Source organism: Tamandua tetradactyla, chromosome 7 (assembly GCF_023851605.1).
Source record: "Tamandua tetradactyla isolate mTamTet1 chromosome 7, mTamTet1.pri, whole genome shotgun sequence".
Taxonomy (NCBI): Eukaryota; Metazoa; Chordata; class Mammalia; order Pilosa; family Myrmecophagidae; genus Tamandua; species Tamandua tetradactyla.
In genome coordinates, this window is record NC_135333.1 from 135,373,812 (window position 1) to 135,400,944 (window position 27,133).

Here is a 27,133-nt window from a genome sequence, read left to right on the forward strand (position 1 = left end):
ACCCTTTGAGGTGGGTTTTTTTTTTTTATCAGAAAAGGATGTTGAATTTTTTTGAATCCTTTTTAGCATCAATTGAGATGATCATGTGATTTTTTTTCCCTTTCAATTTGTTAATGTTCTGTATTATATTCATTGATTTTCTTGTATTGAACCACCTTTGCATTCCTGGTATAAACCTCAGTTGGTTGTGGTGTGTAATTCTTTTAATGTGTTACTGGATTAGATTTGCTAAGATTTTGTTGAGAATTTTTGCATCTATATTCATTAGGGAGATTGGCCTGCAGTTTTCCTTTCTTATAGCATCTTTATCTGGTTTTGGTATTAGAGTGATATTTGCTTCATTAAATGGGTTTGGTAGTACTCCTTTTTTTCAGTTTTTTGGAAGAGTTTGAGCAGGATTGGTGTTTGTTCTTTTTGGAATGTTTGATAAAATTCCCCTATTAAGCCACCTGGCCCTGGGCCAGAACATTTTTGATGACAGATTGAATATCTTTCCTTGTGATTAGTTTGTTGAGATCTTCTATTTCTTCTTGCATCACTGTAGCTTATTCATGTGTTTCTAGGAATTGGTCCATTTCATCTAAGTTGTCTATTTTGTTGCTGTAGAATTGTTCATAGTATCCTCTAATGATTTTTTATTTCTTCAGGGTCTGTGGTAATGACCTTCTTTCATTTCTGATTTTGTTTACTTGCATCCTTTCTCTCTTTTTTTAATTTGTCAGCCTAGCTAGGGGTCCATCTATTTTATTGATGCTCTGAAAGAACCAAGTTTTGGTTTTACTGATTCTTTTATTGTTCTTTTTTTTCCAATTTATTTGATTCTTCTTTAATATTTATTTCTTTTCTTCTATTTGCATTGTGGTTTGTTTGCTGTTCTTTCTCTAATTCCTCCAGGTGAGCAGCTAAGTCCTCCGTTTTTGCTCTTTCTTCTTTTTAAATATAGGCATTTAGGGCAATAAATTTCCTCTTAGCACTGCCTTTGCCACATCCCATAAGTTCTGACATGTCATATTCTCCTCTTCATTCATCTCCAGATAGCTCTAGCACTTTCTTCTTTGACTCACTGGTTGTTTAAGAGTGTGTTGCTTAATGTCACTAAACTTGTGAAAGTTTTGGTTCTTTGGTGGTGATTGATTCCCAGCTTCTTTCCATTTTGTTCAGAGAAAGTATTTTGAATGATTTCAATCTTTTTAAATTTATAAAGACTTGTTTTGTGTCCCACCATATGGTCTATCCTGGAGAATGTCCTATGAACACTAGAGAAGAATGTGTAACCTGGTGTTTTGGGGGTGAAACAACCTATATATGTCTGTTTGGTCTCATTCATTTATCAAATTGCATAGGTTCTCTATTTATATGGTGATCCTGGTTGTTCTATCTATAAAGGAAAATGGTGTATTGAAGTCTTCCATTATTATTGTTGAAACATTTATTGTTCCTTTCAGTTTTGCTAATGTTTGACTCATGTACTTTGAAGCTCCTTGATTGGGAGCATAAACATTTATGATTTTTTATTGGTGAATTATCCCTTTTATTAATATACAGTATCCTTTGTCTCATATGACTTCTTTACATTTAAAGTTTATTTTATTTTATATTAGTATAGCTACTGCTACTTCCTTTCAGTTACAGCTTGCATGAAACTTATTTTTCCATCCTTTCACTCTCAATTTGTTTGTATCCTTGGGTTTAAGATGAGTCTCTTGTAAACAGTATATAGATGGATCATATTTCTTAATCCATTTTGCAAATCTGAATCTTTTAATTGGTGAGTTTAGTTTGTTAACATTCAAAGTTATTACTGTAAAATTATGTCTTGAATCTACCATCTTATCCTTTGAATTTTATTTGTCAGGTCTAAATATTCTTTTCCTTCTTCCCATTTTTATCCTTTAAATTATACTTATCGGTATTCTTTAATTATTTGTCCTCCTCCAGACCTCCCTCTACTGTCTTTTCTTTTTCAGCTAACAGAACTCCCTTTAGTATTTTTTGTAGGGCCGGTCTCTTGTTGACAAATTCTCTCAGCGTTCATTTATCTGTAAATGTTTTATTTTTTTATTTAAATTTTATTTATTTATTTATTTTTTACATGGGCAGGCACTGGGAATCGAATCCAGGTCTCCAGAGTGGCAGGCAAGAACTCTGCCTGCTGAGCCACCATGATCTGCCCTCTGTAAATGTTTTAATCTATTCCTTACTTTTTTTTTTTTAACATGGGTAGGCATTAGGAATCAAACCTGGGTCTCTGGCATGGCAGGTGAGAACTCTGCCACTGAGCCACCGTTGCCCACCCTTATTCCTTACTTTTGAAGGACAGTTTGGTTGGGTACAGAGTTCTTGGCTGGAAGTCTTTCTCTTTCAGTATCTTAAATATATGATCCCACTGCCTTCTTACCTCCATGGTGCCTGTTGAGTTGTCCAAATACAGTCTTATGTGGTTTCCCTCATATGTAGTAGACTGCTTTTCTCTTGCTGTTTTCAGGACTTTCTGCTTCTCTTCAACATTTGACAGACAGATTAGTATTTGTCTTGAAAAGTAGGCCTATTTGGGCTTATTCTATTTGGTGGTTTTGGGCTTCTTTGATTTGCATATTTATGTCTTTTATAATAGTTGGAAAGTTTCCCCCCATTATTTCCTCAACTGATCTTCTTAGCCCTTTACTCTTCTCTTCTCCTTCTGGGACACTGATGATTCTTATATTTGAGGGCTTCATGTTGTCCATCATTTCCCTGAGATCCAACTGAAAATTTTCCATCTTTTTTGCCATTTAATGTTTTGTGTGTTTAAAATCAGTTGTTCTGTCCTTTAGTTCACTAATTTTTTCTTCTGCCTCTTCAAATCTGCTGTTGTGTGTCTCTAATATATTTTTGATTGTCATCTTGATATCCTTTATGTCATTAGCCAAACTGTTGAGTTTATTTAGTAGAGTTGTATGAACACCTTTTTTTTTTTTTTGCTTTTAAAAAGGGAGTTTATTAAGTTACAAGCTTATAGTTCTAAGGCTATAAAATGCCCAAACCAAGGCATCCAGAGAAAGATACCTTGACTCAAGAAAGGCAAGTGTCTATCACATGGGAAGGCACATGCTGATATCTGCTGGTCCTTGTCCCTGGTTCTGTTGCTTCCAGCTTCTGATGCCAGTGGTTTCCTCTTTAAGCATCTGTGGGCCTTCACTTAGCTCCTCTGGGACACAACTCTGGGTTCTACTTGCTTAGCATCTCATGGGAAGGCACATGATGACATCTGCTGGCCTCTGCATGTCCAAACTTCCATGTCTAGGTATCTGCTCTCTCTGTCAGCACTCCAAGCATCTCCAAATGTCTGAGTCTCTGTTGGTTTTCTGAAATTTTCCCCATTTTAAAGGACTCTAGTAAACTAAATAAGATCCACCTTAAATAGACAGAGTCTCAATTCCATCTAATCAAAGGGTCATACCCACAACTAGGTATGTCACATCTCTATGGAAACAATCTAATAAAAATTTTCCACCCTGAATAATATGCTTGTCCCCATGAGATTGAATTAGGAAAGAAAACATGGATTTTCTGGGGTACATAACAATTTCAACCAGCACACAATTATCTTATCAGAAAAGTCTTTAAGTTTTAGTAAGTTGTTAAACTCACAGTGATAGATACAAGTAATCTAAAATTCTAATTTTCTCCTGAAGCTGCAAAATTATCATTGCTCTTAAAATACTATCCATTGTTTTCTTTTTTTAAAAATATTTTTACTGACAAATTTTCACATACATACAGTCCACACATGGTGTACAATAAATGGCCTAGAATATCATCACATAGTTGTGTATTCACCACTATGATCATTTTTAGAACATTTGCATCACTCTAGAAAAAGAAATAAAAAGAAAAAATTAATATATCCCATATGTCTTACCCCTCACTCTCATTGACCACTGCTATTTCAACCTACCCAATTTATTTTACCCCCTTTTCTCTCTATTATTTATTTATTATCCTTTTTTTTTCACTCATCTGTCCATATCCTGGTGGTTTGAAAGGATTATACACTACAGAAAAGCCATGCCTTAATCCTAATCCAATTTTGCAGAAGCAGTCATTTCTTTTAATCCCTTTTCAATAATGTAGACTGGAAACTTGATTAGATCATCTCCACAGAGACGTGACGCACCCAATTGTGGGTATTAACCTTTGATTAGAGGGAGATGTGACTCCACCCAATCCAGGTGAGTCTTGATTAGTTTACTGGAATCCTTTAAAAGAGGAAGAATTTTGGAAAAAGCTTGAGGGACACGGAAGGATGACAGCAGGGCCATGAGGCCGATTGTCCACTCAGCCAGAGACCTTTGGAGATGAAGAAGGAAACACCCTGGGAGAGCTTCATGAAACAAAAAACCTGGAGAGAAAGCTAGCAGATGTCACCATGTTCACCATGTCCTTTTCCAGTGGAGAGAGAAACCCTGAACTTCATCGACATTTCTTGAGTAAAGGTAACCTCTTGTTGGTGCCTTAATTTAGATATTTTTATAAACCTGCTTTAATTGGGACATTTTCATGGCCTTAAAACTGTAAACTTATAACATTTAATTCCCCTTTTTAAAAACAATTCCATTTTTGTTATATTGCATTCTGGCAGCTAGCAAACTAGAACACATAGTAAGGCACATGGCAATGTCTACTGGTCCTTCTCTCCTGGGTTAGTTTCAAAATGGCTCTCTCAGCTCCTGAGGGTTTTTTTTTTTTTTTTTTGGCTTTTCTGGGGGGCGTTTTCTTTCTCTTTTAGTTTCTCTGGGCTCTCTCTCATAGAGGGCTCCAGGAAAGGAGACTTGAATGGGCTGGGTCACATCTCCATGGAAACAAACTTCAGCAAAAGTCCCACCCAACAATAGGTCTGCATCCACAAGAATGGATTAAAAAACAGTCTTCTCTGAAAACTGTGAAATAATAAATTTGTATTGTTTTGAGATACTAAATTTGTGATTTGTTATGTAGCAACAAAAAACTAATGCACAGATCTACCATGCTTCATGTTCTAGTGCATTTCATTCAGTTGATATCTTTTTTCTCTCTGAGACTTTGGATAAGATGTTGGACTGGGGATCATGTCATGATGATTGGTTGGTTGTTTTGTATAGTATATATGCTATTTCCTCACGTAAAACGATGAGATTGCTTTAGCTCTGCATGCATTTCTAAATTATGGTAATATTTAAAGGGTGTTATAAAGTCTTTGTCATTACCATATTTGCTGGATTCATTTGGTAATGCCATAATAATAGCAATAACATTATGAATCACTCCTAACATTTACTGAGTGCAAGCTACCTATCGAGCATCATGCAAGTGCTTTTATATGATCCCGACAAAAATCCTATCAGATAAGTATTACTTTTATTTCCGTTATAGAGTCATGAACAAAGTCTTACGGAATTCACTCAAGACTACATGCCTTCTGAATGGTGGATCCAGAATTCGATTCTATTTTGCCTAACTACTTAGCCTGTGTTTTTAACAACCAAGTGACCCAGACTGCAGGAATCTGCTGAATGCCAACATTACTGAAAATAAAACAGTTGATCCTTTCTGTTCTTGCATTTAACATGTAAGTTTTGACTATTCACAAGCAGGACTACAGTTCACATAATTTTGCCAAAATGCAATTTTATGTAATTGTAATTTTGGAGAATGGGTTTTTTTATGAGTGAGGCCACCTGAAGGCCAGATTGTTCTCAACCATTAACAGTGTGTTTATCAAGCTCATTACAGAAACCAACAGGACAGTTCAAAGTTTACATATCTCTTCTTTTTCATTTTTTTGGGGAAATATATTATTTAGTGATAATGAAAAGTAGAGTTTTAATCATATTTGGCAAGAGGGATCCAGGAAAGCCTGAGGGAGAAAAAGGCAGAATTTTAATGGTGTTTGTTAAGAAAGACCCAGGAAATCTTGAAGGAGATAGACGTACAAAGATTGAAGTACGAAGAGCAAATGAAAGATAAAGGGTTACTTTATTATTGAGAAGAACAGGCCAATACCCCAATAGCATAAATTGAGGTGGTTCTTGGATTAGGTTTGAGGTCTAAATGGGGCTTCCTTGCCCCCCTTTCTTACATGCAAATTTTGGAATCTTTTACCATTCCCACCTGACCTCATTGTGCTTGTTTGAAAGGATGTATGGACCATAGAAAAACCATGTTTCAATCAAAATCCCATTTCATAAAGGTAGAATAATCCCTATTCAATACTGTATGTTTGAAACTGTTGTCGGATCATCTCCCTGTAGATGTGATTTAATCAAGAGTGGTTGTTAAGCTGGATTAGGTGATGACATGTCTCCACCCATTTGGTTGGGTCTTGATAAGTTTCTGGAGTCCTATAAAAGAGGAAACATTTTGGAGAATGAAGGAGATTTGGAGAGAGCAGAGAATGCTGCAGCACCATAAGAAGCAGAGTCCACCAGCCACCAATGTTTGTAGATGAAGGAGGAAAATGCCTCCTGGGTAGTTTCATGAAACAGGAAGCCAGGAGAGAAAGCTAGCAGAACACTGTGCTCACCATGTGCCCTTCCAGCCAAGGGAGAAACCATGACTGTGTTTACCATGTGCCTTCTCACTTGAGAGAGAAACCCTGAACTTCACTGGCTTCCTTGAACCAAGGTATCTTTCCCTGGATGTCTTAGATGGGACATTTCTATAGACTTATTGTAATTGGGACATTTTCTTGGCCTTAGAACTGTAGACTAGCAACTTATTAAAATTTCCTTTTTAAAAGCAATTCTGCTTCTGGTATATTGCATTCTGGCAGTTAGCAAACTAGAACACTCAAAATAGAAGAAATTTCATCAGCTTCCAATAGGCTGAAGCCTACATTTGGAAAGAGTAAGACTTCTGGGACTGAGATAGCTCTGACCCAGTGACTATTCCTGCTATAGAGAATGAATGGGAGCTACTACTTGTACAAGCCAAAGAGCTATTTATATTTAATACACCATTAATAAAATTGCTGCATGATTATCTGGAATTCTGATCAATCAGATTAATACATCTCCTCCCTTGGTGTATCTAGGACGAATGTAAGGGCTTCTCCCCTTACAATGACAATTTAAAATTTGGGGATTTGAGCTATACAGAAAGACATTCCAAGATGTGAGGTGAATTTATTCTATATTCTATAATACTTCTTGGACTGATATATGTCTACAAATAATAAGCAATTGAAGACATTCTGTTTAAGCTAAGGATACATCTATTCTGTCCTTTGTTTATGTTTGGCTTTGTAAGTTTTAAGCTTATGGTGATACAGATAAACAAAGGTTAATGATTTTTATGGTAAAACAGAAATAAAAACAAAAACCCTTGTATCTCCACCGGAATTCAGATGTGGAACATGGTCTGACTTTAGGTTGAAGGAAAACCTTATAATAACATGGTATACAAAACAGTGTTCTTTCAGCTTCACTTTCCATTCTGTCCACCAAAATTATAATTTCCATTGCCTATGAGGTCATCCACAATCACACTTTATTGGTTAAATGTAAAGTGATAAAGGGGAAGGTTTTCGAAAACTATGATTAATTTTGTATTCCTTATAAATAACCAAAGCCCGCCCCCTCTTTCATTACTTCTATGTGATACTGCATGAAAATATTTTAATATCTAGTTCCAGACCAGGTAATTGCACAGCCAGGCTTTTGAGATTAATTGTAAGTGCAGAGCTATCATTATAACCTGACTGGTTCCTCTGGTCAGGAGCTGTCTGTCCCTGCACTATTGCCCATGGTGCTCTTGACTCTCTGGTTTGAACATTTTTGAAGTTCTGCAGGAGGTCTGTGCTGCAGCCAGCCTTGTGAGCTCATCTTTTTGCCAGTTAACTTTTCATGGGCGTTGTATGCAGTGAGCCTATTGGATTCATGACCACAGAGCCTGATGGATTCATTGTTTCTTTGCTCAAAGACAAAAATGCTGAAAATAGATTAAGTGGAAAGAACTTTAGAAGTACAACATAGCAGTTTTGAAAAATCCATTCAATCAACAAAGATTTATTGAACATTTCCTATGCCCAGTCACTGTCAAAGCTATGGGGACATGGGAGTGAGCTAAGCAACTCTGGTAAGGGGAGACAATGATCACAAATTCACATAAATGTATAACATGTCAAGTGATGATAATGGTAGTAAGAGAAATCAAGCAGGAGAAGGAGGTAGACAGAAAAGGTGACCTATAAGCAGAGGGAAGGAAACGAGGGAGCACTCCAGGGGAGAATGTGTTCTTTGACATTTTGAGCTTCTCCAGGCCACCTACAGTCCTTGGCTTGCAGCCTCCTTCTAGCAATGGTGCCATTCTGACCTCAGCCTCCATCGTTACATCTCTTTTTCAGCCTCTGATGCTCCTGACTCCTTCATACAAGGACCTTTGTGATTTCACCTAGAAAATCAAGGATAAAATCCTTATCCCCATATACTAAGATACTTAAGTACATCTGTAAAGCCCCTCTTCCCATGCAAGTTATTCACCAATTCCAGGGACTGGGATGTGGACATCTTCATGGGGGTTCATTATTCTGCCTAACTCAGAGGGTTTTGAGAAGAGGTATGATTTGTATTGTATTGCTTTAAAACTTTTAATTTTGAAATATGTTTAAACTTAAAGGAAAGTTACAAAAAATAATAGAAATCCCATACAGAAACTCCAACATACCCCTACTTCCAACCCGAGATACTCAGATCCACCAATTTTAACTTCTGCCACATTTGCTATATCTATCATCCATTCTCTGAGCATCTGAGTGTAGGTTGTATATAGCATGCTCTTTGAATACTTAATATTGCCCTTCATCTCTTAAGAACAAGGTACGTATTCAATTGTGTAGCTATCCAAAGTGTAGTTATCAAGATCAAGCAATTTAACATTCATACAAAGCTTAGAGTCACTATTCCAATGTTTTTTTTTTTTATGTATCTCAATAATGTTCCTTGAGTCTTTTCTCCTCCCTTGCTAGATCCCACCCAGGATCATGCATTGCATTTAATTGTCATTATCTCAAATTGTTCTTTTTTTTTTTTAATTGTGGGAACATAAATACAATATAAATTTTTCTCATCTCAACTTCTCCCAAGCATCCCATTCAATAGTTTGTAGCATCTCATTCACAATATTGCAGTATCCTTACCACCTTCCATGACTAAAATTTTTTCTATCTCCCCAAACAGAAACTCTACATGCATTAAGCATTAACTCCCACTTTCCCTGCCCTTAGTAACCTGTACTCTAATATTTCTTTTTTATGAGCTTACACATTTTCTGATATTTTCTTGTTTCCATGGGGTTTAAATTTAATGTCCTAAATTAATTACAATCTCATTTGTTTTGATATCAACTTAACTTCAATAGTATACACAAACTATATTCTTATGTCTCTCCCACCCCCCACCTTTATGTAGTTTTTGTCACAAGTTACATGTCTATACATTACGATTATCAAGCCACTAATTTATCATTACATTTTATGCATTTGCCTTGTAGATCCTATAGGAAGTAAAAAGAGGAGTTACAAAAATATGGTAGTACTGACATTTATGTTTATGTATGTCATTATACTCAACATATCGTCATTTCCTCATGTGGCTTTGATCTATTGTCTGTTGTTCTTTCCTTTCAACCTTTAGAATTCTCTTTAGCATCTCTTGTAGGGTCTATTTGTCACTATTGGTGACAAACTCCCTCAGGTTTTATCTGAGAATGTCTTCCTTAACCTTTTTTTTTTTTTTTTTAAAGTGGGCAGGCACCGGGAAGCGAACTCTGGTCTCTGGCATGGCAGACGAGAACTCTGCCTGCTGAGCCACCATGGTCTGCCCTATCTGAGAATGTCTTAACTCTCATTTTTGAAAGACAATTGCAAGATATAGATTTCATGGGTGGCTTTATTTTGCTTTCAGCCTTTAAATATGTTATTTCATTGCCTTTTTGCCTCTGTGGTTTCTAATGAGAAGTCAGCAGTTAATTTCATTGAGACTCCTTTGTATGTGACAAATTACTTCACTCTTGCAGCTTTCAGAATTCTCTATCTTTGGTATATGACAGACTGATTATAATAGGCTACTGCCTAGGTCTATTTATTGGTTTGAGTTTATCCTGTTTGGACTTTGTTGAGTGTCTTGGATGTATATATTTGTGTCTTTTATTCAATCTTGGAAGAGTTCTGCCATTATTTCCCTTGTATTTTTTCTCTGCTCCTTTTTCTTTTTCTTTTCCTTCTGGAACTCCCATAATATGTACACTGATATGCTTGATAGTGTCTCTCAGGTTCCTAAGGCTCTGTTCACTTTTCCTCATTGTCTTCTTTTTAATCCTCAGACTGAATGATTTCCATTGTTTTATCTTCAAGTTCACTGATTCTTCCTTCTGCTAACTCCAATCTGCTTTTGTACATATCTAGGGAATTAAAATTTTCTGTTACTGTGGTCTTTAGTTCTGTTTGGTTCTTTTTCACAATTCCACCTCTCTATTAATATTTTGTTTATGTTCATCTATAGTTATCTCTGAGTCTCAGGTGTCACATAGCTACCCAACATTCCAGGGGATGACCAGGTTATACGCAAAGAGCTCAGCATCTCAGAATTTAGAACTAACAGTTACAACTCAGGAATATATGTGACTGCTCTAAAAGCTTACAATCTAGGAACCTTTATAATAAGCCTTCCCCTCATAACCTATGCTCTCAGATTTAATTCTCAGAGTTTGCACATTATAGTTAGTCCATATCAGTGAAGTGTTATAATATTTGTCTTTTAGTTTCTGGCTTATTTCACTCAACATACTGTCCTCAAGTTTCCTTCACCTAGTTGCATGCCTCACAACTTCAGTACTTCTTGAAGCCTCTCAATATTTCATTGTATATATACTCTACAATTAAACCTTCTGTTCATCAGTTCATATACCCTTAGGCTACCTTCATCCATTGCAAATTGTGACTACTTCCACCATAAACACCAGTGTACAAATGTCCATTCATGCCCCTGCTTTCAGTTCTTCCAAGTATATACCTAATAACAGGTTTGCAGGTCTTATGGTGTTTTAGTTATTAAGCTTCTGGAATGCAATATACCAGAAGCAGAATGGTTTTTACCTTTTTTTCTTTTTAACATGGGTAGGCACCCATAATCAAACCTGGGTCTCTGGAATGGTAGGCAAGAACTCTGCCTGCTGAGCCAACATGGCCTGCCCAGAATGGTTTTTAAAAAGGGGAATTTATTAAGTTGCAAGTTTATAGTTCTAAGCCCATGAAAATGTTCAAATTAAGGCAAGGCTATGAAGATGTCCAAATTAAGGCACCAAAAGATGTTACCTTCACTCAAGAAAGGCCAACAAAATTTGGGATTTCTCTCTCAGCTGTAAGGGAACATGGCAAAATCTGCTAGCTTTCTCTCCTGGCTTCTTGTTTCATGAAGCTCCCCAGGGGTGTCTTCCTTCATTATCTCCAAAGGTCTCTGGCTGCATGGACTCTAAAGCTTTTTCCAAAATGGCTCCCTCTTAAAGGGCTCCAGTAAGCAATCCCATCTTGAATGGGTGGAGACACATCTCCATGGAAACCATCTAGTCAAATGTTACCATCACCACGAACACAATAAAAAGTCCCCACCCAGCAATATTGAATGAGGATTAAAGAATTTGGCTTTTTTGGGGTACACAGCAGAACCAGCACATATGGCAACCCTATACTTAACCTCCTGTGGAACCACAACACTGGCTTCCAGAAGGGCTGCACCATTCTACTTCCATAACAACAGTGAATAGGTATATCTCTCTCTCCATGTGTTCTCCAGCAATTGTATCTTTCTGTTTATTTTATTTTATTCACAGACTATGCAATCATCCTAAATAAACAATCAATGGTTCCTGTTATAATCACATAGTTGTGCATTCATGACCACAATCTATATAAGGACATTTCCATTTCTTTTGCAAAGAAAGAAGAGGAAAAAAAAAGAAGAATAAAAAAAAAACCAAATTAAAAGGAAAAACAACAGCAGCAACACCCAAGAATCTCATACACCTCCCTTATATCCCCCTTTTATTGACATTTCACTATTGTTTATAGCCTTTGTTACATTTAATGGAAATTCTATTTGTATCTGTTCTGTTTGGGGTACACTGTGCTTGGATCTGTAATTTTGTGGGTTTTTTTTAGAGATGGGAAATTTTCAGAGATTATTTCCTCCATTATTCTTTCTGCTCCTTTTTCCTTCTCTTCTCCTCCTGGGACATCCATAACATGCATATTCACACACTTCACATTGTCATTCAAGTCCCTGAGACTCTGCTCATATTTCTCCATTCTTTTCCCTGTCTGTTCTTTTGTGTGTAGCATTTCAAATATCCTGTTCTCTAGGTCACTAATCCTTTTTCTGGCCTCTTCAAATCTGCTGTTGTAAGTCTTCATTGCATTTTTCATATCTTCTATTCCTTTCATTCCTATAAGTTCTGCCATTTGTTTTTTCAAACTTTTGAGCTCTTCTTTGTGGTTGCCTAATGTATTCTTTATGTCTCATGTCTTTTGCCATATCTTCCCTCAATTTGTTGATTTGATTTAGCATGTTTGTTTGAACATCTTTAGTTAGTTCTTCTAACTCCTGTATCTCATTTGAAGTGTTAGTTTGTTCCTTTGACTGGACCATGTCTTCATTTTTCCTAACATGATTCAAAATTTTTTGCTAGTGTCTAGGCATCTGATTTTCCTGATTATTTTTTTTTTCTGAAGGTCATTTTCACTCTTTTACCTAGGATCTTTTGTTGGTTGGCTTTGTTCTCTACTTGTTCTTTGGCATTCTGTTAAACTTATTCTAAACCTCTAGCATAGCTTCTGTCTAACTGATCAGAATTTTTCAGCTCTCATTTTTCTGGTTCTTGCCCTGCCTAAATGGAAGCTTTTTTTTAAAGGAGGGTGTTTCCATATATGATTGATCCCTATTAAAGGAGGGTGTTTCCATATATGATTGACCCCTATCAGATTTTCCCAGACCAGACATGCTCAGGTTGCAGGAAGAGGATGTAATTAGTATCAATTTCCTGGGGAAGAGACCCAGCAGGTTGTCAGACTTTCTGTGAAGCCACTGGATTTTGAACTTTTCCTATCCTGCCCAGCAGGTGGTGCTTGTCAGCCTGCAGTTCCCCACCACTGTTAAGTGGTGCCAGACCTTTAACTCTCAGCAGACCCTCCCTAACAAGGGTGTGGTTGAGACAGGAACTGAAGTAGAAGGTGGGCTTAAGCCTTCTGCTTTCCAGCCCCAAGGGTCTTGAATTCTCTAAATTAGGGCCACCATTTGAGCTGGGCCCACCCCCATCCCCTTTTCTTGGGGGAAGATATGACCTTTAGGGAATTATCTCCTTCCCTTGACTAGTTACTTTGTCTCTCAGACTTATCTTAACTCTATCCTTCCTTGGGTCAGTGCTGACAACTGGAAATGCCTTGGGCTTTCTCTAATAAACTACTTAGAATAGGAAAATAAAAAGGAAAATAAGAAAGCCCTTTTCAGAGCTAGTTCCCAGCCCCCAAGCCTTGCCAATTAAGAGCTTGAGTTGGTACCTGGCTCTATGTGCCCCTTTTCTTGAGGCATAGCCCTTTTCCAATATTCTGACCTTGGCCAACTCCAAAAGCCACCATTTTTTTTTTCTGTCAGCCCCACCTTCTCCCTTCAGGGAGAGACCTCAGGATTCCTTTCCTGCTTGCTCTGGGTCTATGTGCTTGGAGCTTTCATTCAGCTGTCCAGATTTGTTCATTAAAACTGCTATTGGAGTTTGGGTTTAGCTGCCTTCCCTTGCTTAGTAGAGACTGCTTCTTTTTCCCATGGGGATGTGTCTCCAACACAGCCAGCAATGCCCGTGGGGGAGGGGCTCCAACCTCCACAGTTTGGGAGTTTTACTTACAGTTCTGTGCTGTGATCTTGGCCCTTCCACCCATTTCAGATTCTTAAGTTTGTATCCAGCTAATGTTATGACTGAGTATGCCAGGAGCCAAAGAAGGAAGAGGAGTAGTTGGAGGGGGAGAAGGTGGGAAAAATGCAAACAACTTTCCCAATCTTTGTAGATTGCCTAAGTAAGTGCTCTCCTTTGGGGCATATCTATACAATGGATTGCATGAGAATAGCTCGATACCAAGTCATAGGGGCATCTCTGATTCTTTTTGCACATGCATTCTGTTTGGAGCATGTGTGTGGCCCTAGGAGCTCCCCCCCACCATTTATATGATTACAAATGTTCCTTCGTATATAATAAATGGTTTCCTCACTGTCCCTGTCACTGCACTGTATATCTTACAACCAGCAATCTCTTGCCTCAGGCAGCACAACTTAACTACTCTCCCACAGTCTTTTGTGGGAAGGCTGCCTTCTACATGCAGGGCAAGTTGTGGGACAGTGAATCCCTTAGGCCATCACCAGACAGATTAGGCCACATGCTTCCAGTATGTGCATGAGGGCCATTCTACTCCCTCTGGAACTGGGACCAGGGACCTTCAGTGGGAGCATGGGTTGGCTCCCCACTGAGCCAGTGGAGGGGTGGTAAGGGGCCAGCTAGGGCACCACAAGATCCTACCACTTTTTCTTGATTCAAAGCTTACCCTGCGTGGTAGTTAGTTTCAGTTGTCAACATGTCCAGGTGAAGGCACCTAGTTTTGTTGCTGCGGACATGAGCCAATGGTACGTGAACCTCATCTGTTGCTAATTACATCTGCAGTCAGCTAGGAGGCATGCCTGCTGCAATGAATGACATTTGACTTAATTGGCTGGTGCTTAAATTAGAGAGCACAATGTAGCACAGCCCAAGCAGCTCAGCATACCTCATCTCAGTACTCGCAGCTCAGCCCAGGCCTTTGGAGATGCAGGAAAAAAATCACCCTGGGGATAGTTGTTGGAACCCAGAGGCCTGGAGAGAAGGCCAGCAGAGATCACCCTATGCCTTCCCACATAAGAAAGAACCTCAGTGGAAAGTTACCTGCCTTTCCTCTGAAGAACTAACAAAATAAATCCCCTTTTACTAAAAGCCAATCTATCTCTGGTGTGTTGCATTTCGGCAGCTAGCAAACTAGAGCACCCTGCTACTGAGTCCTTTGTTTCCTGGAGCCCTGAGAACGATGTTTTGCTAGTTCTTCTGGCTAGTCAAAGCTTTTGTGGTTGGACAGGGCCCTGAAGAATCTCTCGCCACCTTCTTGTTCAGGGTTGCATTGCATTTTCTAAAGGACCACTGTATTTGTTTGTGGAGGAGAAGGGCCCAAAGTAGGACAGTCATCAGGAAGGTATGATAATGGTCCTGGGGAAAGATTATACAAATCCGTATTTGCAATTTTTTTTCTAGTTTTACTGCTGTGTTAATATGATTACATAAGGCAATACATAATGGTCCTAATATGTAATTTAAGTAGTGGGGAGGAACGAGATATTGTAGCAGAATCTGTTTCTGTACTTGAAAACAATCATGATTTGAAGAAAATACAAATATATGTGAAGAAAATGTAAGAGAAAAAAATATATTAAAAGCAAGTCTTTCTAAAAATATAAAAATAACATCGTTGCATATTAAAACAGATAAACTTCTTAATGTTTATTATCAAAATATTAAAAAATAACACGTGTAACAATTGTTCCTGAATCATATTTCTGTAGTTTCTTAGCTGTACCTATCTCTAAGAACAAGGCATTGTGCTGCTTCTCTCTCTCTCTTTTAGGTAAAGAATACTTCTTTTCAATATGTTTTTAAAATGTTCCATGGAATTGCCTAGATTCTTCTTCAAAGTTTCAAATAAATTATAAATTATTAGCACCTTCTTTCTCTGAAAACTCTGAAAGTATGAAAGTGGTTAGTAAACTCAGAATAAAGTCTGCTAAATGGAGGATATTCTTAATTCTAATTTTTAATATATAGAAGTGGATAAAAGTTCCAGCCCAGATCTCTTTGCCGGTACTTTTTGTTTCAATCCAGAATAGCTGTTTTGGACAAATTTTTTTTAAAAGAAAAAAATCCATTTAAAAGGATGTCTTTATTTATGATTGTTCAGAATGATTCACCAAATTAAGATGCTGGAAAAGCATAGGCTTCTCAATTGCATTTCATTCTATTCTTTAAAAGAATGTCAATTATCCAATTAAAAATAGAAGTTCCATTAAAAGAGATGGGAGATGAAAGTAGCCTGGAGCAGGGTGTTCATAGTGGGATATTGAGATGTGATTAAATTTTGGACATATTATAAGGATTGACTTGCTGATGGATTGCATGGGAGGTGTAAGATTAAAAAAAACCTCATTGATTATTTTGTAAAATGATATCTAACATTTATGTAGCTCATTAAAAATTTCAACATGATTTTACAGCATTTTAATCCTATATCCTTATTATGTATCATTATTCTAATAGTGTTACAAAAGAGGGAATCAAGGATCAGAGAGGTAACTTTCTCTTATGATTTGATTTTTAGTTCATTGGAGTGAAGATTTTTTTGAAATTGGCTGTTGTTATTTCGATGCTTTGCTGGGTTTCAAGCACTGAAATTATTAGCTAAATTTATACAGGTGATAAAGGGAAACAGATGTTATCTGATGTCACCCATGTGTTATAAATAAATCCACTAATCCCAAAGGCAGAGATAATTTTGGTGAGGATTAAATAAATTAATATACATAAAGAGTTTAGAACATTACCTAGCACTATAAGCCCTATATAATATTAGCTATCACTGTAGTTATTATTTTGGATTTAGATTCAGGACTTCCAAGAGATATTTGAAATGGCAATTAAAAAAACAAAGGCAAAGTACAGAAAAAATTTGTGTCACAAATGCCTAGATTACATTAGTTGCTGCAATTAAACATATTTTAACTCTGAGCATCTGAGTAGCTATGGAAATATATTATGTAATATACTTTCTGTTAATTTGCAATTGAATTCAAATTAGATCATCTGAAAAAATAGAATTTTCCTATCCATGGAGTTCTAACCATAATTCAACATGTAGATTCTCATACAAGGGGTCTTGGAAACATGATTTTTGGTCTTTTGTAAAAGACCAAATGAGGGCATGACATTAAATCTCAGTGCAGTGAAGTCTTCTGTGCATATGCTAAAGGTCCATGTTCCAGGTGTTTAGCTTTCCAGTTTCGTTTTCATAAGTGTCCATCCTCAGAAGTGTCGCCAGAGTGACATTTTAAATAATGCAAACTTGATCAAGTTACTCCCTTGCTTAAAAATCTTCCCTGGTTGAGGTTAAAGTAATTCAGAACATAGGGGTAAGGAAGACAGTGTCAATATTTTAGAACCGCACATACTCTTTGAGACCAATGGAAGAAAGGTTTAGTTGATCTGGAACTGAAATTTTCTGTAGTGCATAATCTAATTCAACCTATCTATATAGCACATTCGAATCACTGAAACACAGAAAGCACAGAAGAAGAAAGTGGTCCCTTAATCCTGTAAAGATTATTGTAATGCCTGGAAATATCCTAGAGTATTTTAAGCAGATAATCAAAATGTGTTGGCAAAGTCCCCTGAGGGAGGGGAGAAACTTTACCATCAGGGAATCCCCTGATGCTGTGCCAAACTTTAGGGACACCCAAATCAATAAGCCATGCCCTCAATCATGAGGCTTACTCTTGTGAAACTTATGTAGGTAATGGAGAAGCTTAAATTACCTATAGGCATGCCTAAGAGTTACTTCTGGAGGACCTCTGTTGTTGCTCAGGTGTGGCCTCAGTCTCTCTAAGCCCAACTCTGCAAGTGAAATAATTGCCCTCCCCCCTACATGGGATCTGACATCCAGGGGTGAAAGTCTCCCTGGCAACATGGGAGAGGACTCCAGGGATGAATCCAGACCTGGCCCCATGGGATCAACAATTACATCCTGACCAAATGGGGGAAAATTAAAGTATCAGTGGCAGAGAGAGTTCAAATAGAGTCAAGAGGCTACTCTGGAGGCTGCTCTTATGCAACTTCAGGTAGACCTTGCCACCTATCATAACCTGCCAACCCCCAGCCAGGACATTCCAGCCAATCCTAAAGAACATTTAGGGCAATTTATAAGATTCCACAAGGGTCCCATGCACTAGAGTAACTTGCCAGAAACCTACAACCTCCAGATGGGTCCCTGGTCCAGATAAGTCCTGAAACCTAGTCCAGCCTCTCCAGAGCATCAGGTAATTCCATCTCCCTACCCCATATTAGTGACAGACCCTTCCAATTTCAAAAATTAAGAATTGCCATAGCCCAAACACCCCTAAGGAGAGGTATGGAAAGATCAAAGGTGATGGTGGAATTATACATAGAAGATAGGATTTAACAAATGAATATGAATGCTGAATCATTAAATTGATATCTTTTATATCAATTTATATAAAATTGATATCTTTTGGTCTCCAGTATTTTAGAGCAGCTAGAAGTAAAAACCTAAAATTGTGAAACTGTAACCCATGTCAAAGTCTGAAATATGTTCTACAACTAATTGTGGTGCTGTGCTTGGAAATTTATAGCTTTTTTGTATATGTGTTATTGTTCACATGAAAAGAAGGGAAAAAAGTCGATTATGATGATAAAAATGTATTTAAGCCCTCTAGCCTCCTATATTCTGGAGTAGCTAGAAGGAAAAATATGAGAGGATCATATGGTAGCCCATGACAAACTCTGGGATGTATCCTGTAACCACTTTTTGAAGAGTGCTTTGAAAACTATTGCTTTTTTATTTCTTTGCTTTGTATACATGTTATACTATACAATAAAAAAGTTTAAAACCAACCAACCAAAAAAAAAAAAACAAAACTTCCCTGATAACCATTGCCTATAGCAGTATTTCTCAAGCTTATTTTTAGTCATAGAACCATTTCCTCAAATCAAAGCTTACGTGGAAATTCAATATGTGAAATAGCTGTAAGCTGAGCTGCACTGTTTGAAGTAGGGTTGGGGGCTTGGCTCCCTGCCCATCCTGCCCACCTACCCCTCTCCTGCCCTATTCGGCCTCTTCCTCAAACTGTTAACAAAACCAAATCTCTTAGTGTGGCCTAAAAGCCCCCTTAGCACTCTCATATGCTGCCACACTGTCTGTGCTTAGGTTGAGCTTAGGCAAGAATCTCTTTCATTAACCAATGTGGGACATTTTTGAGAGTAAGAAAGGTTATTAAGAATAATTAAAATCACACAATTTTTGAAATATTTATTTATTTGTGAAATACTTATTGACCAGCAAACTGTTTGTATTATTGCTGAATCTGCAAAACAGTCCCATTAAAAACTACAGTAAGTGCTCTGCCTTGGGAAGTGGGAGCTGGAGGTGTCTGGGCAACAACATGAGGAAACAGCTGCAGAGGCGCCTGCCTGCCTTGCTTTGCTCTAACTTCTGAGTGTGGTCTTGGCAGAGGCAAGTCTTTTAGATGATCCCGACACCCATCCGAGGAAAATCTGTGTTAGTTCTTGGGAGTGGATGAGGAGTTACAGCTATTCTGCTAAAATGAGTGGGATATCAAGGGTGTTGGCCAACGACATACACCCTCTTGCAGGAAGGGCTATACAACTAAATTGTGGATTGAGCCAACTATATCCTTTTCCCATTTCAACCCAAAACGTTTGGGATTTAGAACAACGTAAGTGGGACCTTGTTTTTCTTGGAGATAGGTTTTATGATGAAGCCCTCGCAGACAGTCTTCCTCAATGGCTGAAGAAGTGCTTTTGGACTCACAAAACTCCAGTATGCATTGGTGACCCTAGGCAACCCCAGGTCAGTGGATGCAGCATTCAGAATCACCTGCACAAAGTGGTAGAATAGTCACTTCCACAGCCTACCAGGCAGGAAAACAATGGGCTGATGACAAGCACAGTGTGGCTTTCCGCCTTAAGGTCTTAAAGTGCTCCCAAGTGTGGATATAGTTATAACTGAGGTTAACCCTGAGTTTTCTCCATAAGGGATGTCCTCCAGTTGAAAGATGATAATTACTATTAAATGGTGAATCTTGTTTTCAGAATATAAAGGTTTAAAATTTTGTCAGCTTTTGTCATGTAACTACTTCGCAATTCTATTCATGCCAACTATATAAATATGTATTTGCAATAAGTTTGTAGTGACAAATTTAATTACCTCTCTGCTTGTAAGTTTTGTTATAATTACTGTAATTTCATAAAAGTTTCAAAACCTGAAGTTTTTTTTGCCTTCCATTTATTTAATGCTCTGATTAAGGAGTCCAATGATTTTTTGATAAATGCAACTAAAATTCAAAGAATTTGTTTCCAAGACAAATACCATTGTAGGCCACTTAGGTTCATTTAAAACATAATTTATTTAAAGGATTGTGTATTTCTAAAACTCAATTGATAACGGGCAGCAAACAGAGAAAACATAGTGCCATGCTGAAATATTCTTTTAATTAAACATCATCTCATATTTAAAAGTAACCCTATTTTGACTGACAGAATATAGAAGCTTATTTTAGACAGATTTACATATTATTTATGAATTATATCATGGGTTTCTTAATTTAGTAAATATTGTCTTTACCACAGTGCAAATTGAGTTAAGTACCATGGGGAAAAAATGTGTTCTTATTCTTAATCCATTCCTGTGGCTGTGAACCCATTGGAAATAGGACCATTTGAAGATGTTAATTTTAGTTAAGATGCAGTCAGCTGAATGAGATTGGGCCTTAATCTGTATTACTGGAGTCCTTTATAGGCAGGATGAGATTCAGACATAGAGAGAAGCCACAGGCAGGAGCTGGAAGCTGGAAGTCAGCTGGAATCCAGAAGAAAAAGGGGAGGATATCATCATCATGTGACAAGAACGTGAAGGATTGCCAGTCTTGGAAGCCCTGGAGGCTTCGGACACCCCAGAAGCCCGGGAAACCGCCAGTCAATAAACTACCATTGTTTAAGCCCACCCAGTTTATGATAGCATCCTGGAAATGCAAATAGTTTTGCTCTACCAAAACTCTCTATTACTTTCAGTTGTATTATTACTCTAAAAATTTGTCTCCAATATTGCACCTTCTAACTGAATTTATAACAGCATTCATAGTAATGTCAGATGTTTCACCTTTGGCAAAGGGAACTTCCAAATGGTTTACTTTATGGCTTTTGTTTTGTTTTGGGTGGTGCATGGTACGGGAATCGAACCTAGGTCTCCCACATGGAAGATGATCATTCTACCACTGAACCATCTGTGCACCCCTCAAATAGTTTACTTTAATTCCATGAATTGCATAAAAAAATCAAAGCATTATTGGAATTAACTTGATGGGTGTTCTATTTGAAGCCTCTGATAACTGTGATGTAAAACTGATACCATTTAGCTGTTTGTGAAATTCTTTTACTAATGGAGGGAACACATCGATCGCTCTGCTTAGCTTTTTACATAGGACACAAGAAAGCTTGGCATTGTAAATGAGCAAAATTCCCTTTATAATAGTGGTCCAAATGAATGCTTCACAGAGTGCTATGTCAAGCCTTCTTCTGTAGCAGCATGTGTTAAATCATCTTTGTCCAGCACAGCCTTTCTAAAATATTCATTTTTGAAGAGCATGCTGATGTTTCTTCAGCAGAGATGCATCTTCTGATGGGCCACATAGAGTATGGTAAATGTCAAAAAATCTTTTGTGCAAGTTATATGTTCATCATCAAATTTCTTGAGAGATGAAAATTTAGTACTTAGTTTCCCAATAAATATGGGAAATTTGGAATTTATTGTTGCTATTATAAACAGGATTTATAAATAAAATAAAACAGCATCCCCAGATATTAAAATAAAGAGCTGCAAATTTATAATATACAATAAATGATTTTTAAAAACCCCAGTGTAACAAGGGGTCTTTTGAAGGCTTGCTCAGCCTCTATTTCCTACCTATATTTCGTGTCCACCTGTGTTGGTTTGAAAGGATATATGCCCCCTAGAAAAGCCACGTTTTAATCAAAATCCCATTTCATAAAGGTAGAATAATCCCTATTCAATTACAGTATGTTTGAAACTGTAATCAGATCATCTCCCTGGATGATGTGATTTAGTCAAGAGTGGTTGTTAAATTGGATTAGGTGATGACATGTCTCCACCCATTTGGGTGGGTCTTGATTGGTTTATTGGAGTTCTATAAAAGAGGAAACATTTTGGAGAATGGAGATTCAGAGAGAGCAGAGATGAACGACATAGCCATGAAAGCAGAGAGCCTATAAGCCAGTGACCTTTGGAGATGAAGAAGGGAAATACCTTCCGGGGAGCTTCATGAAACAGGGAGCCAGGAGAGAAAGTAGCAGATGATGCCTTGCTCACCATGTGCCCTTCCAGCCGAGTGAGAAACTGTGATTTGTGTTCACCATGTGCCTTTCCAGATGAGAGAGAAATCCTGAATATCATCAGCCTTCTTGAACCAAGGTATCTCTCCCTGGATGCCTTTGATTGGACTTGTTTTAATTGGGACATTTTCTCAGCCTTAGAACTGTAAATTAGCATCTGATTAAATTCCCCTTTTTAAAAGCCACTCCATTTCTGGTATATTGCATTCCAGCAGCTAACAAACTAGAATACCACCTAACCTAAAATTCACCATATTTTCTACTTGCTCTGTGACCTTGGTGGCTGTATGTCTCTTGAGGGGTGTGCCATGAGCCAGGGTAGACCAGGCTGATGAACCAAGCATTTGAGAAGCACAACTAAGCAGAATACTTATGCCACCACCACCCTCCACCAGGAATCTCTCCTAGTTGCTTGTTTAATTTGAGTGACTTGCACTGTGTCCTTGAAGGGGAAGTGCTGCTTACTTTGTGCCAGGAGTGTCAGAGAAAGAGAGGAGGGTATTGCTGGTTGTCTTTTAGGCTCAACTATGAGTTAAAGCGGGAACTCTGCTCACTGCACACATACCTCACACAGGTGTAAGATCTTGTCCACAGCAGAGGCTGGAAGTACAAAGTTGAGTTCCGCTAAACTCATGCTGGTTCTGAAGCATCCAGAACAAAATGCTAAATCAGAGGGTACGCAGGGACAAGAAGTGCGAACTGGGAATCACCCAGGCAAACTTGGACATATGATCAACTTACCTAAGTCCCCATTATTCCACTTAATGCTCTTCATTCTCTTGCCAGTGCAGTTCCTCTGGGTAGAATATCTTCTTTTACAACCACACATTTCAAACTCTTACTCATCTGTCCAGACCCAGCTTTGGGAAAATGACCTCTCTCCCTCAGGCCGTTAGATGCCATACATGGTGCTGTATCATGCTGCAGTGGGCTGAGTGGTATCCCCACCCATGCACACACCCCCCAAAAGATATGTTCACATCCTAATCCCCGGAACCTATGAATCTGACCTTATTTGGAAAAGGGGTTTTTCCAAATGTAATTAAGTCAATGATCTTAATATGAGAAGATCATCCTGGATGATCTAGGGAGACAGAAAACCCAATAACATGTCCCTATAAAAGGAAGGCAGGGGGAGATTTGACACAGACAGGAGAGCAGGAAGCAATGTGACCATGGAGGCAGAGATTGGAGTGAGACAGCCACAAACCAAGGATGGCCAACTGCCACCTGAAGCTGAAAGAGGCAAAGCACTGAATCTCTCCATCAGAGGCAGGGTGGTCCTGCTGACACCTTGATTTGAACTTCTGGACTCCAGAATTGGGAGAGAATAAATTACTGTGGTTTTAAGTCATAAAGTTCATGGTTATTTGATACAGTCACTTCAGAAGGTAATATGTCTTTATTACAGTACATATTACATGTAGCTATAAGGACTCCAGCACCCAACCACAAAGTTCTTAAAGACAGAGCATGTGTTATTTCCCTTTATATCTCCTGCTTTCAGCACAGTGCTTGGAATAGATATTTAAATTTGGATGAATGAACGATAATGTTTTAAGTTGTAAAAGTAAGGAGTTGGATGTGAAAAAGTATACATTTATTTCATTAAAATTGAGTAAAGAGATGGGTATGAAAAAAGATGCATTTATTTCATTAAAATTGAAATCAATTTAGCCCAGAAGCTTCCATTTCCACTGGGTAATGGAAAATTCAATCTTTCCAATTCAAGGTAACTTAGTTCCTTCTGGTTTAAGTCTCACTGTCTCAGAATTCTCTACCATTCTCCAAAGTGGTTTAGGGGGCCCATGTTCCTAGGGGCTCATGCCTGCTCCTGGCATTGAAGGAGGATACCTGGTCGTAGGCATGACTGGTTTCTCCCGAAATTGGCTTACGCTACCTGACCCCTGGTGTATAACCCTTCCCGCCATTACCTCCCTTGAGTTGATTATGATCCTATTAAGCCTTCTGGCTGCTATGCATACTCAGTTCACTCTGCATCCCTTGGAGGCCCGTAAGAGGTATTGGCCTGTTCTCAGCCGGTTCTGCACCCTTCTCTGGAGGCTTGAGAATGCAGCATGTGGACTTGGTAAGACTTCCCTCAGACTCAATAGCCTGTACATCCTCCCCAGATATTGCAGTCAGGTTGAACGTGGGGCTACTCCACAAGACTTATACTCTTCTGGATAATCCTCTGTAAAGCTGGGAAATCCTCCTTCTGTTCTAGAATCCCCTCAAACTTTCCTAGGGTTTCCATTGCAGTTTCTACAGTCCTGTCACCCATCTCCCTATCCCAGGAATCAGCCTAGCAGGTAGAGTTCTGGGACCTTTCCCAGGGACCCTTACCTGGTCATATCTCTCTGATTCTTCTTTGTCTAGTTTCCAGTCGAATTCTTGCCTTATTTGGGGAGTAATAAAGGAACAAATAGCATCACACTCTAGTGTTCCTTATATCAAGTCTGTGCTCTATGTCCTCCAGGATTTGGCTTATGATATTGAAGGCCCATATTTTTAGAACTAAAAATACAAAAAATGATCAACTCTGCCCCTTCTAAACAAAACAATGAACTCTGACCCTTCCAAAACTCAAACTAAACAAAAACAAAAATTATCCAACACTCTATCCAAACAACAATTAAAAAAAAAACCAAAACAAAAAGCTATTTATTTCTCAGTTTCCAGTTTTTCACCATTGAAAGCCGTGGCTTCTGTGACTGAGAGCAGTATATACAGGAAACTGCTGCTGCTGCTCAAGTGATGGCATGTTAGACCGGGGGTGGGAGTGGGGAAGAGAGGGTAGGTAAGAGGAAATGGACAATTGCACAGCCCAATATAAAACTATCACTCTATTATTATGGTATGGCAGAAGTATAGGGCTGAGAGCACAGAGAGTAAAATAATTTCTTGGAGATTAAAAAGAAAGGCTTCTTGAAAGGGAAGATTTGAATAAATTGTTGGTTATGAATAGATAGAAACTGGTATTTAAAATAGAATACATATAGACAATCTGACCTTTTATGTCTCAAGTCTCTGTAGATCATCAAAGATTAGGTAAAAGAAATAAGATTTTAACTTCATAATCTAGAATATTGAAATAATAAGTAATACTGGAAACTATAAAAAGTCCATATCCCAACCAATTTCTGATAATTACATCAAAGTACCTTATTTGGGAGTTGTTTCCCTCAATTACATGGTCTTAAAAAGTTAGGGATATGCTGAAATATTCTTTTTCTCTGGACATAGATATGGTACCTTCATAGAATTAGTGAAAAATTTAAAATATGAAGTGATTAATTAGTTTCTACCCATGAAACAGAACTCCCTATAGAACAAAGATGGCTAGGAGGAAAAATAGTGAAACCTGGGTTTTTAGTGAGTGGAGTTGGGGTGAGAGGGCAAATTCTGATGTCTGTGCTGAGTCCATGATAAAGAAATTCAGACTCATACAATACGTGTCAGATATGCATCCATATGACATAACATATGTCAGATATGTTAGAGGAGACTGGGCAGAGGGGTAGAGTGGCCTACTCATTGTTGAGCTTAGAGAGTCAGAGTTCTCCATGGGGCCTGGAAAGCCTGCAGTGTTGTAACCTGCTTCAAGCAAAGTTTTATTCTTGATGGTTTAAGACTGGCTGATGAGGAAATGGAGTTATCTAGAATACCTGATAGATGACCAGAAGGGTTAAGAGGAAAGTAAGCAGCCATATTGTCGTTCCCTTCTGAGCTGTCTAAGAAGCCATAGCCCTGGCTGCCCATAGTGCTATCCTTTCTCAGTGTCCCAACCTTCAGGAAAGGTCATCTGTCTGACAAACATTTGCAGAGCTCTTGCTCTATTTTAGGCATGTGCCTTACATGCTGAAGATGCAGAGTCAAACTCATAATTCATTCCCAGAAGAACATATGTCTGGTAAGGAGAGAAAAACAAGCAAGCAATTTTATTAACATTTGTTGGACATCCTGATGGAGGTATAAATAGATTGTTGTAGGAGCACAGAAGCAAGAGAGTCCAGGCTGTGTTGGGGAGATAAGAGAAGGCAACTCCTGAGCTGATGTTTAAAGAAGAGGTAGGCATTAGGCAGACTGTCAGAGGGAGGGTATTTGAGGTAGAAGCAACAACATGTTGAAAGATGGAGACACAAGCATATTTAGGGGAACTTCCAAGTAGTTATGTGTGCTACAGAGCTGAATTTGTGGTAGGAGGGTGGGACATGAGAAATTGCCTAAACCCAAGTATTGGGGATTGAACCAAGTTCTCCACAAAAGGCAGGTCCAGGTCCCAACCTGTAGTCCTATAGGTGTGACTCCATCTGTAAAAGGACCTTTGAAGTGTTATGAGTTAATGTGTGCCTAAACTGAATGGGGGTGGGATTTAATTCAATGTGGCTGAAGTCCTTATAAGCAAAGGAAATTAGACATGGAAGAGAAAGCCATGGGGAGGAGCCAGAAGCTGGAAGTTGAATGAACCTGGACAGGGAAGGAAGGACATTGCCATGTGATGTGGAAGCCAAAGAACTGCAAGGATTGCCATCACAGCAGAATGCTACTGACTCTGGGAAGAAGCAGGCCTTCTAGTCTCTGAAACCATGAATCAATAATCCATTGTTTAAGCCAAGCTGTCGTGTGGTATTTGTCACAGCAGCCTGACAAACTAAGACATGGACTCATTAAAGTGCCCTGCAGAGAAAGGACTAGTGGCAGTTTAGAGATTTTTGAAACTTTTAAAATGAATTTCATGAAGATGGCCTTTGGTAAAAATCTATTTTAAACCAGTAAATCTTTTTGTTTGTTTGCTTGTTTTTTGTATCATCTTACTGGTTATAGCACAGCTAGCTCATTT

General features: G+C 38.3%; 1 long non-coding RNA gene across 1 annotated transcript in view; it reads left to right on the top strand.

The window, feature by feature from the left end:
* The first annotated feature begins 8,459 nt into the window (after positions 1–8,459).
* Positions 8,460–27,133, top strand: part of LOC143690166 (uncharacterized) — a 61,393-nt gene continuing 42,719 nt past the window's right edge. Inside the window, exon 1 of the long non-coding RNA XR_013179018.1 lies at positions 8,460–8,574. This is a non-coding gene — a long non-coding RNA (uncharacterized LOC143690166). The remainder of the gene's footprint in view (positions 8,575–27,133) is intronic.